General features: G+C 38.3%; 1 protein-coding gene across 1 annotated transcript in view; it reads right to left on the bottom strand.

The window, feature by feature from the left end:
- The window catches only part of LOC107558060 (netrin receptor DCC-like), an 84,874-nt gene that overhangs the window by 32,609 nt on the left and 39,765 nt on the right, over nucleotides 1-12,500 (bottom strand). The gene's annotated exons all lie outside the window — the stretch shown is intronic.

The raw sequence follows: 12,500 nt of genomic DNA, 5'->3' as shown, positions 1-12,500 counted from the left end.
TATTGCATTACATATAAAGGCTTTAAGTAAAGTGTTACCAATAATCCTTGATTGGCGTACAGGAAACATTGTTTTCTGTTAAATGTACTAAAATAAAAAAAAATGTATTTGCTGCTCGAGAAACATTTCTGATTATTATCAATGTTGAACACAGTTGTGCTGCGCAATATTTCTGTGGAAACTGACGCATTTTATTTCTCAGGATTCACAGATGAACAGAAAGTTCAAAAGAACAGCGTTTATTTGAAATAGAAATCTTTTGTAACATTATAAATGTCTTTACTGTCACTTTTGATCAATTTAATGTATCCTTGATGCATAAAAGTATTAACTTCTTTTTTATGGTAGTGTATCACACGACTGTTTTCAACATGGATAATAATCAGAAATGTTTCTCGAGCAGCAGATCAGCATATTATACTGATTTCTGAAGATCTTGTGACACTGAAGACTGGAGGAATGATGCTGAAAATACAGCTGCGCATCACAGAAATACATTACAGTTTAACACATATTCACACAGAAAACAGCTATTTTATATTCTAATAATATTTCTCTATTTTTACTATATTTTGCTTAAATAAATGCAGCCTCGAGCAGAAGAGACTTCTTACAGAAACATTAAATAATCTGAATTATTCCACACTTTTGACCATATGGACCATTTTAAGAACAAGCAACACATCAGAAGAAGAACACGTTCAGCGTGAAGCGAATGACTTTAGCTCTATTTAACATGTTAAACTCATCCAGCAGAATTGCAGACTTCCATCAAAATCAGCGCAGAAGATGCGTAGAAATGCTGGTCTGGACGAGCTCTTAGAGTAGAAGACTCTCTGAATCTCAAACACTCCTCATCTGCATCGCGCACGGACGACAGCTCTTCATGAAGTGCCGTCCTGAGATAAATACTTTTACAAAGACAAAAAGAGGACGGCAGAGATGGGACAGAGCAGAACGGATGTGAGGAGAGACGGAGAGCATGCTTTATTTGACGTGCTGAAGCAGATGTAATTGAAAAAAACCTGTCAGGTTTCCCTCAGCGGCGGATTTTAATGCGATAGTCTGACAGAACGACACGCTCCGCATGTGCAATGAGACAGATGCACGGATCTCACACACTCACACACACACACACACACACTCATACACACTCACTCACACACACACACACACACACACACACACACTCACACTCTCACACACTCACGCTTTTAAGGGTCTTTTAAATCTTCAGAAAGTGCTGTATGTCTGCGTGACTCATGATGTGTTGGCCGTGTTTCTGATGTCAGGCATGTGTAACCCCAAGAACTTGAGCGACACGCCGGCGACGGCTAAGAGCACGGTGGAGGAGCTGCAGCGGCCGATCCCCTCGCTCTTCAGAGCGCTGACCGACGGAGACGCTCCCATCAACACACACACGCACTTCATCTGTAAATTTAAGTCTGACTGCTGTACTAAACTCTAACATCTAAACTCTTATGTGTGTCGTACAGAAAGACTCATGGGCCTCACGGAGACGATCCTGTCCCACCGTATACATGCTTCTCTGGGTAAACATGTTTTCAAATCCAGTCCACACTGCAAGCAATACATAAATAAATACATATATATATATATATATATATATTTTAAAAAATTTCTTAAACACATGTTGTAAACAGTGAGGCTAAATGAACATATTTTTCTAAATATATTTCATTGAAATCCTGCCACGCTGGCTACATATTTCAGACGCTTAAGATTTCAGATACTTTCAGATATTTGGGAGTTGTTTTTTTTTTTAATAAACTGAAGCCATGAAGAAGAAATAGTCTAACGGTAGATAAAATAATAGAGTGATAGACAGAACATTAGAACGATAGACAGAATGACACATAGAACATTAGAATGATAAAAAGAATGACAGACAGAATGATGAATGATAGAAAGAATGACAGAATGTTAAAAACAATAGATAAAACAATAGAATGATAGAAAGATAGATAGAATGACAGATTGAGCATTAGAATGATGGATGGATGGATGGTTGGACGGACGGATGGATGGACGGTTGGATGAATGTATGGATGGACGGATAGATAGATAGATATATAGATAGATGGTTGGATGAATGGATGGATAGACGGATGAATGGATAGATAGATAGATAGATAGATAGATAGATAGATAGATAGATAGATAGATAGATAGATAGATAGATGGTTGGAGGGACGGACGGACGGACGGATGGAGGGATGGACGGATGGACGGATGGATGGATGGATGGATGGATGGATGGACGGACGGACGAATGGACGGATGAACGGATGGACGAATGGATGGACAGACGGATGGATGGATGGTTGGATGAATGGCTGGATGAATGGATGGATGGATGGATGGATGGATGGATGGATGGTTGGATGAATGGCTGGATGGATGGATGGTTGGATGAATGGCTGGATGAATGGATGGATGGATGGATGGATGAATGGATGGATGGATGGATGGATGGTTGGATGAATGGATGGATGCACAGTGTGCAGTGCACAAACATTAAATTTAATGTAAATCATCCATGCTAACACACACGTTTTCTATTTCATTTTTCATTTTTCATTTGAAAGTAGACATTTCACTCTCTATAGATATATTTTTCATATATAATTGCTGTTAATAGTGTTCATAGTCAGTTTGATTACGTCTTTAGTTGATTTTTCCGTACATTTCTGCCATATTTACATTTACTGACAGTCACCACTGAAAAGCTACTAATAAATATATTGTAGAAACATATATTGTACAGCTGCTTTGCAATGATTTGTATCGTGAAAAGCGCTATACAAATAAACTTGAATTGAATTGAATACACAGAGTTTCTTAGTTTCTCGCTCAAGTTCACAGAGACCGAGACGGCAGAAAGCGTATCCTGTTTGCTTGAATTATTTTACAGAAGTGCAACATTTCGTTGTTATTCTGAGTGCACACAAATAAACGTAGAGTCTTTAAAGAATGATGAATTGAAAGATGTATTACTTTTATCTGTATAACCAAAAATTACGGAGTATTTTAAGAGCAAGTGAGCACACCGGTGCCTCCATCTGTCCTGTAGTGAGCTACTGTTCAGCTCCACACTCCACACACACACTTGAATAGCGCACATTTCTCTACGTTAACATTAGATTGAGCAGCCATGTAAAGTTGTTACTACATACATCTTTGATAAAAAGCCATGTCCTGCCGGATGTACTGTACTACCACAAAGACCAGCCGTTAACGATCTGTATGTCATTCACTTAACCAGCCACACCAGAGCAAACAGGAGGAGAGCATAAAGAGACAGGGCAACTAGAATTGAGTTCAAAATTAAAATATACAGTTTATGGTTTATTTATATAAAAGGTATATTTATGTATAAAGTTGGGTATCATTGTGTTATCACGATTCCCGGTCCCGCCCACTCCCTCTGACATTTTTTCCTGTCCCGTCCCAATCACGTGATTAATAGTGATTTTGTTTCCCATCCCGCGGGATTCCCGAAAAAATGTCAGCCTCTACTGCGCAGACGTGACACTGAGTGCAGATTCACTGGATAGAGACACAAACTCAGTCCTGCTCTTCTTCTCACAGAAGGTGATGATTAGAGAAAGCGCTGGAGAGACTCAGTCTCAGAGAAACTGTGATTGAACCCGACCCAACGCACAGATTAAAGCAGAGCGTTATTATCCTGCTGCTGTTCAAACACACGCACAGGTCAGAGAGAACATCAGAAAAACCACTCTTACTGAGAAAATAAGCCACCCTGATCAGCACTGAGAGTGTGTGTGTGTGTGTGTGTGTATTTGAGAGTGTTGATCTCCTCACATCCCATCCACTCTCTCATATCTCCTCATCTCTTCATATTGCCTGTCACCATGGTTACCATGTGTCCGGTCACCTTATCAATCTCTCTGTCACACACACACACACACACACACACACACACACACTGCTGTAGGTCAGTCATCAGTGATTTGATGTTCTTCCGAGTGAAACGCAGACGGTGACATTCAGATCAAATCAATCAAAACTCAATTCAAAGGCATTTTTCTCAGTTTTGACATTATCATTTCCCACAATGCAATGCTCTCAGACAGACCGGCACCTTCTAGTGTGACAAACTAGAAACAATTTAATATAGTCACTAGTGCTCACACACACACAAACACACACTCAGGTCTGACCTTTGCATTTAATCGTTTTGAGAGTGTTGAACTCGCTGTAACATCTTTAATCATTTAAACCATCCTGTCTGTGGTCAAGAGACACAGAGACACACACACACACAGAGAGAGACAGAGAGAGAGAAAGAGACATAAACACGCTCAACATCAGATCTTACAGTGAGGAACGCGTCGATCATCACTAACAAAAACAGATCCTACAACATCTAGCTTTCTTCAGACAGACTTTGCTTTTCCGGCTAAAAAGTTAGTTATAAATGATCAACATGATTAAACTCTGCTGTCACACTCGATCTCCTGCATGTCGTCTGGTTGATCGTTCAGAGTGTTTTATCCAGTCAAAGCACTTTTAGTGTAACTGTACAAACGTCCAGCTTCAGCTGGAGCTTCACGTGTCAAATCTTGTCAGATTTTGATCAAGTAAAGGTCAGAGTAACGTCAGTAATATCTCCAGATGAACACTTACTGGACTGAAGCAGCTCAGCTTTACTTGATTCTCCATCAATCATGTTTTAGAGTCTCAAATCTGATCCTCAGGATCTTTTGAGGAGCGTTTATTTCTTCAGCTCTCCATCACTGCATTATATGTTTGGAGCATTTTAATATCATCTTATTATTACTGGAGATATAGAGACGACTGATATTTAGATCATTTTATCTCAGTATCTGCTGCACTGTTATAAAGATCTCATTGATTTACAGCACAAGCAGCAGAATTTCATCAGAGAAATATCAGCGTATCTCAACTCAACTTTAATTATATAGCACTAATAAAAACAACGATTGTTGACCAAGGTGCTGTACAATCAATCAAATATCAACAACATTATAACACTCAGAACAACAAAAATGACAGCACTGAACAGAGCTAGCACCACACAATTAACTACAGTTAAAAGCCAGAGAAAAAAGATGGGTTTTGAGTTTGGCTGTAAACTCATTCAGTGTAGAGGCAGTTCTAATAGAAACCGGTAAGCTGTTCCAGAGTTTCGGAGCAGCAACAGCAAAGGCTCGGTCACCTCTTGATTTCAATTTAGCCCGAGGAACAGTTAATAGTCTCTGGTTGGAAGACCTAAGAGACCTTCCAGGATTGTGAGCAGATAATAAATCAAGACAGATATACAGGAGTTAACCCATTCAGGACTTTAAAATGAATTCTATAACGAATTGGGAGCCAATGCAAAGATATTAATACTGGGGTAATGTGCTCTCGTTTGCGCACACCAGTAAGGAGCCTAGCAGCAGCATTTTGTACCATTTGAATTAGTTTAAGACAGAGATGCTTGATTAATACCCATATAAAGGGAATTACAGTAATTGAGCCTCGTTGAAATTAAAGCATGAATGACCCTTTCAAATTCCTTAAAAGAAAGAAATGGTTTCACTTTAGCTAAGTCTCCGAGACGGAAAAAACTTGTTTTGACAACTGTACTAATCTGTTTGTCTAATTTGAGAGCAATATCAAAATAGTCCCCCAAATTCTTCACTACTGGTTTCACACAGGAAGACAAATGGCCAATATTTAAACCAGGGGAGCTAGCAAATTCTGATGATTCAAAAACTATAATCTCAGTTTTGCCTTCATTAAGGTGAAGAAAATTTAGGGACATCCAGGCCTTAACATTAGCTAGACACGCCCGCAGAGCATCCAGACCCTTGTTATTAGATTCCAGGGGCAGACAGATTTGGGTATAAACTGCATAAAAATGGAAGGAGACACCATGTTTCCTAAAAATTGACCCCAAGGGAAGCATTTACAAAGAGAATAAGATTGGAGCGAGAATAGAGCCTTGAGGGACACCGCACGTAAGGGGAGCTGCATCTGAAGTAAATTCACCAACACTAACAGAGAACCTTCTATTGTTAAAATAGTATTGAAACCATTTGAGAGCATTACCCTGAATGCCCACCCAGTGCTCCAAATGAGAAATCAAAACAGAGTGGTCATTGTATCATTCATATTTTTGCTCATTCATATTTTTGTGTATACACACACACACGGACACAAAAATATGCTCATTCATATTTTTGCTCATTCATATTTTTGTGTATACACACACACACACACACAAAAATATGCTCATTCATATTTTTGTCTCATATTATATCATTCATATTTTTGCTCAGTTTGAGTCTCTGAATCAAATTGAGCTTTTTTTTCCTTCATATTCTCACTGTGTCAGACTATATGAGCCATAAAACCTGATGGATCAAATATGTTGCTCAACAAAAACACAAATGTTTTATTTTTATTTTTATAATTTGTAGGTAAACTGTACCATTTAAATTAATCCAGATCCTGTTTATTGGACTTGTATTTCAGAAGTTAGTCTGTACAGCATTCAAAGGCAACTAGTCAGTTCTTAACCATCTTAACCAGTGACACTCACACACCAAACTACGGAGGGTTTGATTTGAAGACTGTGTCTGACAGAGAGAAGCTGCACTGCTAACGGCTCCCCGGGGACCAGCGGAGATCAGGGTGAGACGACAGCTGCTTCACCACACTGAGTCTGGAGCACAGATGGGGCTCTCTCTCTCGCACGCACACACGCACGCATGCACGCACACACACACACACACTCACACACTCACACACTCACACACTCACTCACACACACATACACACACGCACGCACGCACGCATGCACGCACACACACACACACACTCGCGCACACACACACACACGCAACCTGACAACTAGCAGAAACACAAATCAAGATCATAACGATCCTGCTTGTTAATAATGAATCAGTCTGTCTGTATCAGAGATCAGATCAGGTCAAAACCCATGATAGAGTGCTTAAAAATGATCATTCTGTCATTAAGCTGTATGATGCTCTCTCTTCAGTGAAACACAAAAGAAGATATTCTGAGAGTTTTATTGTCCACACAGTGAAAGTCAATGGGGTCCAAAGTTTTTCTGCATTCCACAAAACTCACAGGTTCATAATGACATAAGGCTTAGTAAATTAAGTTATTTTAATATAGTATTCAATATTTCATTTTATTATAAAAAAATATATAAATTCATCAAATTAATTTATAAAGATTTTATATTTAATATATAATTTTTTTTTGTTGTCTTCTCACATTTTAAGTTAATATTTCAATAATTTAATTTAATTTATAATAGATTATTAGTGTTTCCTCATCATTTTCAAGCCCAGCGTGACAGCAGAGTGTTTGACTCGGTTGTGTTCAGCGTCTCGTTCACATGCGCGTGCGTTTAAGACCTCGGGTTCTCCACTGCTGTTGCTCATTTGACTAAAACGCAATTACCCACGAGAATGGAATAAATTATGCAAATCAGCCTTTAACTCCTATTAATGCTGCTGTTTATTTGTCAGACGTCGTCCGGTGACTCTGACGTTCACCGCCTGGAATTAGAAATCAAATCCCAAATACTGCATTGCAGTTATAGAAATATGTATTCTGATGTGCTGCGTGTTTCACGGTGATCTTTTCACGGTTTACAGTAAAATCTGCTCCACATGAACTTATAACGTGTATAGAGTCGCTTATAATGTGCATCTAATACATGCAACATCTTCCCTAGTTTGTATTGAGAAGTGTTTAAAAATTTGTTGGAGAAGCATAAAAAAAAACTGTGGTTTTCTGGCAAAATAAAAGCTCTGTAGTTTAATGTTTGAAAGCAAAGAAGAAGAAAAAACATAAATAGTAATATTGTAATTGTACTTTTGTTATATATAATATTATTAATATTAATATTAACATTATGAATACGTTTACATTTGATTAAATGATAATAACTATTAAAATTAAATAATAATATTAGTTTTGTAATTTTACTGTTACATATAATAATAATAATTATTATTATTATTATTATCATCGTCGTCATTGTTGTTGTTGTTGTTATATACATTTAAATTATTATTACAGTGATGTTAGATTAATTTTTATAATTTGATTTATTTATTTAATTTAATTTTACTTTTTTTTTCATTTTTATTTTTTATAATGCACATGCAGTTTCATGGCCAGTAAAAATATTTGCAACATTTTAATATTAAAACAATCTCTCTCTCTCTCTAGTGACTGTGCATTGGCAGGTGTGGTGAAATGTGTGGCTGCAGCTCTATGACACTAATGCACAGAAGCATCAGAAAAGCATTTAAAAGGCGTGACGTCTGAAACGTTCAAACGCAGGAGAGAGCGATAACGCCTAATGAAACGCCGCTGTCGCGCTGAAGGATGCGTGGCTCCGATCATCCATCTCAATAGCTCAGCATGAAGGTTTGGAAATTAGCATGTGTCCTTATCAAAGCCATGAGTCTCTCTCTCTCTCTTTATGACTGCCGTCTGCGACACATGATTTATATCCGTCTGCGCAAAAAACAAACCGTGCCAAATTACGAAGTTGACTGATACATAATAATTGCACGGATCGTTCGTGGCTCTGATCGCTCGATGAACAAGCAACTGATACTGCAGCATCGTGATTGGCTGAGAGTGAAGCATGCTGGGACGGCACAGGTTTGACCCTCATAAGCAGCGTTCAGAAGCGGCACGAGCGCTAACGAGAGACGCTCCACAGATGTGCCAGACGATTAACGTCAATCACGAATGTTCTCACGACTCCATGACAGGGTTAACTCAAATTAAAACCAATAAAAATATTAAAATGATCTGAAATTTAATTTAATTAGTGCTGGGCAATGATTAATCTCGATTAATCGCATCCAAAATAAATGTTTTTGTGTACATAATATATGTGTGTGTGTGCTGTGTATATTTATTATGTAGATACTGTATAAAGACACACACATACAGTATATATTTAGAAAATATTTACATGTAATTACATGTATATATATATTCATATAATTTATATTATCACACTCACACTCACACTCTCTCTCTCACTCACACAAGAAATACAGAAACGTAACATTTAATTTAATCGAGTACATATTTACTGAAATCCTTCTGCTTGTGTGCTTTAATGAAGATGCTGCTTATGAGAGCGTGTTGTAATTATGTTATTGGTTTTTATCATGCAAAACGAGTCAATTTCATCAGTGCAGATTATGACAGATCAGCGGCTAATCTGGATTATAAATCTGATTTTTTTAGATGAATGCACATTAAATAATGCGAGATATCTTGAGAGTCTGATTCCTGTCTGTCTGCCTGACTGAAGCTTCTCCTGCTTTCAGATGAATCCCGGCATCGGCTCACTGCCCTGATCGATCAGACTGATTGATGGATGATTGACAGAAAGACGGATGGATGGACTGATTGATTAGGATGGACACTGAGACCGAACACAAGCAGTTCATTTCAGACTAACCGAATGACTAACTATATAACCTGAGATACAAACAAATACAGACGGATGGATGGATCGATAAAAAACTCTTATGAAAAACTCATATGAAATTATAATTAACATCATTTTTCCCCATGACTTGTTGGACAATTTCCAGACAAACTTTGCTGCCATTCGTTCGAAACTGCTGAAAATTATACCATTTGAAGTTGAGTGATATTTGTATCTCCGCTATTGCAATACTCAACTGCTTTTTAAGATGTTTTGAGATAAAAACTAATCTGAGCTTCTTTTATGTGTGTCACACTAAAGGACAGAAATGGTAGTTAATAAATTACTTCTATTTAATTTTGGACATGTCAAAGGAGAAAGAAAGTTTAATTTTGATACTTGATTAATAGATAAAAATGAATATCTGTAAAGCAATAAAATGTCAGAAACAGAGGAGTTGAGTCAGAGGATCTGGAGAGATTTTTCCTTGCAATTCTGAATTCATAACTTGCGTTTTGTGCTTTCTTTTGTTGCCACCATGTAATAAAAAAGTAATGTTATTTTCCCCCTCACAATTATTTATATTTCACATTTCTAGAAAAAAATCCAGAATTATGAATAATAAACTCGTTTACAAGGAAACATAAAAACAGTATTATGAGTTTTTCCACAAATAAAATTATTAAAAGCAATGTTCTCTTGTAAAGAAATGATCTTGGTGCATTTCCATTTAGGTACAAGAAGAATAAAAGCTTGATTATATTTCTGAATTTAATTATTAAAATGTGATTAACCCATTAAATGGAATACAGAAACATTATAATGAAATATTTGTGGAAAAATAAATAGGGCAAATTTGGGTAATAACCACACAAAAATTAGTGGGGAAAAAAGTGCAGGTTCTTAATAATAATAATAATTTATTAAAATATTTTATGGAAAATTGTTCAATCAAGAAATATTTCCTATCCATACTTCAATTTATAACAAAAATATTTGATTACTCTTATGCAACACTTTAAATAAACAAACAGATATGCACTGTTCTGTTGTAAAGTTTCATTTGGTTACATTTTAAAAGATCAATAAAATCCAGAAAAAGCAACTGAAAGAGACTTTGGGGAGAAAAAAAAAAATATATATATATACACAGTGGGTACGGAAAGTATTCAGACCCCCTAAATTTTTCACGATGCAACAAGTTTTTCACATCTGGATTTGGGGATCCTCTGCCATTTCTCCTTGCAGATCCTCTCCAGTTCTGTCAGGTTGGATGGTAAACGTTGGTGGACAGCCATTTTTAGGTCTCTCCAGAGATGCTCAATTGGGTTTAAGTCAGGGCTCTGGCTGGGCCATTCAAGAACAGTCACAGAGTTGTTGTGAAGCCACTCCTTCGTTATTTTAGCTGTGTGCTTAGGGTCATTGTCTTGTTGGAAGGTAAACCTTTGGCCCAGTCTGAGGTCCTGAGCACTCTGGAGGAGGTTTTCGTCCAGGATATCCCTGTGCTTGGCCGCATTCATCTTTCCCTCGATTGTAACCAGTCGTCCTGTCCCTGCAGCTGAAAAACACCCCCACAGCATGATGCTGCCACCACCATGCTTCACTGTTGGGACTGTATTGGACAGGTGATGAGCAGTGCCTGGTTTTCTCCACACATACCGTTTAGAATTAAGGCCAAAAAGTTCTCATCAGACCAGAGAATCTTATTTCTTACCATCTTGGAGTCCTCCATGCGGGCTTTCATGTGTCTTGCACTGAGGAGAGGCTTCCGTCGGGCCACTCTGCCATAAAGCCCCGACTGGTGGAGGGCTGCAGTGGTGGTTGACTTTCTACAACTTTCTCCCATCTCCTGACTGCATCTCTGGAGCTCAGCCACAGTGATCTTTGGGTTCTTCTTTACCTCTCTCACCAAGGCTCTTGTCCCCTGATAGCTCAGTTTGGCCGGACGGCCAGCTCTAGGAAGGGTTCTGGTCGTCCCAAACGTCCCAAACATTTAAGGATTATGGAGGCCACTGTGCTCTTAGGAACCTTAAGTGCAGCAGAAATTTTTTTTGTAACCTTGGCCAGATCTGTGCCTTGCCACAATTCTGTCTCTGAGCTCTTCAGGCAGTTCCTTTGACCTCATGATTCTCATTTGCTCTGACATGCACTGTGAGCTGTAAGGTCTTATATAGACAGGTGTGTGGCTTTCCTAATCAAGTCCAATCAGTATAATCAAACACAGCTGGACTCAAATGAAGGTGTAGAACCATCTCAAGGATGATCAGAAGAAATGGACAGCACCTGAGTTAAATATATGAGTGTCACAGCAAAGGGTCTGAATACTTAGGACCATGTGATATTTCAGTTTTTCTTTTTTAATAAATCAGCAAAAATGTTAACAATTCTGTGTTTTTCTGTCAATATGGGGTGCTGTGTGTACATTACTGAGGAAAAAAAATTAACTTAAATGATTTTAGCAAATGGCTGCAATATAACAAAGAGTGAAAAATTTAAGGGGGTCTGAATACTTTCCGTACCCACTGTATATATATAAATAAAAAACTAACTCAAACTGTGCTCTGCAGAAATGAGCACGCGTCTGTTCAGAACAAACAATCGTAGTTGAGCTCAGAGTGACCAGCGGGGGTCGTGAAGGTCAAGAGGTTCGCTGACCTGGGCTCTTGTGTTTGAGGGGCTGATGGACCCCTGACTGATGACACACAATGGGCCCCATTCACCCGCTGTCCCCCATATGCCGGGGCCCACAGAGGGCCGATCTGTCGCTCTATTGTCCCCGGAGCTGACAGCAGTTGTGCAGGCCATGCGTCACAAACAAACAGGATGATACGAGGATGTTCTGATCACAGATTAACCTCACATCAGCATCAGTCTGACCTCAACACCATATGCTCTTCCACAACACACGACCAGAGCAGCAAACAGCCCTGACTGTCCTGTTACAATCAACTAAAACAATCACACTCCAATTATTTTTGTTACTTGAAATAAAATAAACGTTAACTGA

The sequence above is a fragment of the Sinocyclocheilus grahami genome, unplaced genomic scaffold, assembly GCF_001515645.1.
Source record: "Sinocyclocheilus grahami isolate Dianchi unplaced genomic scaffold, SAMN03320097.WGS_v1.1 scaffold631.1, whole genome shotgun sequence".
Classification (NCBI taxonomy): Eukaryota; Metazoa; Chordata; class Actinopteri; order Cypriniformes; family Cyprinidae; genus Sinocyclocheilus; species Sinocyclocheilus grahami.
Note: the sequence above shows the minus strand (reverse complement) of the source record. Positions and strands in the feature narration are given on the sequence as shown.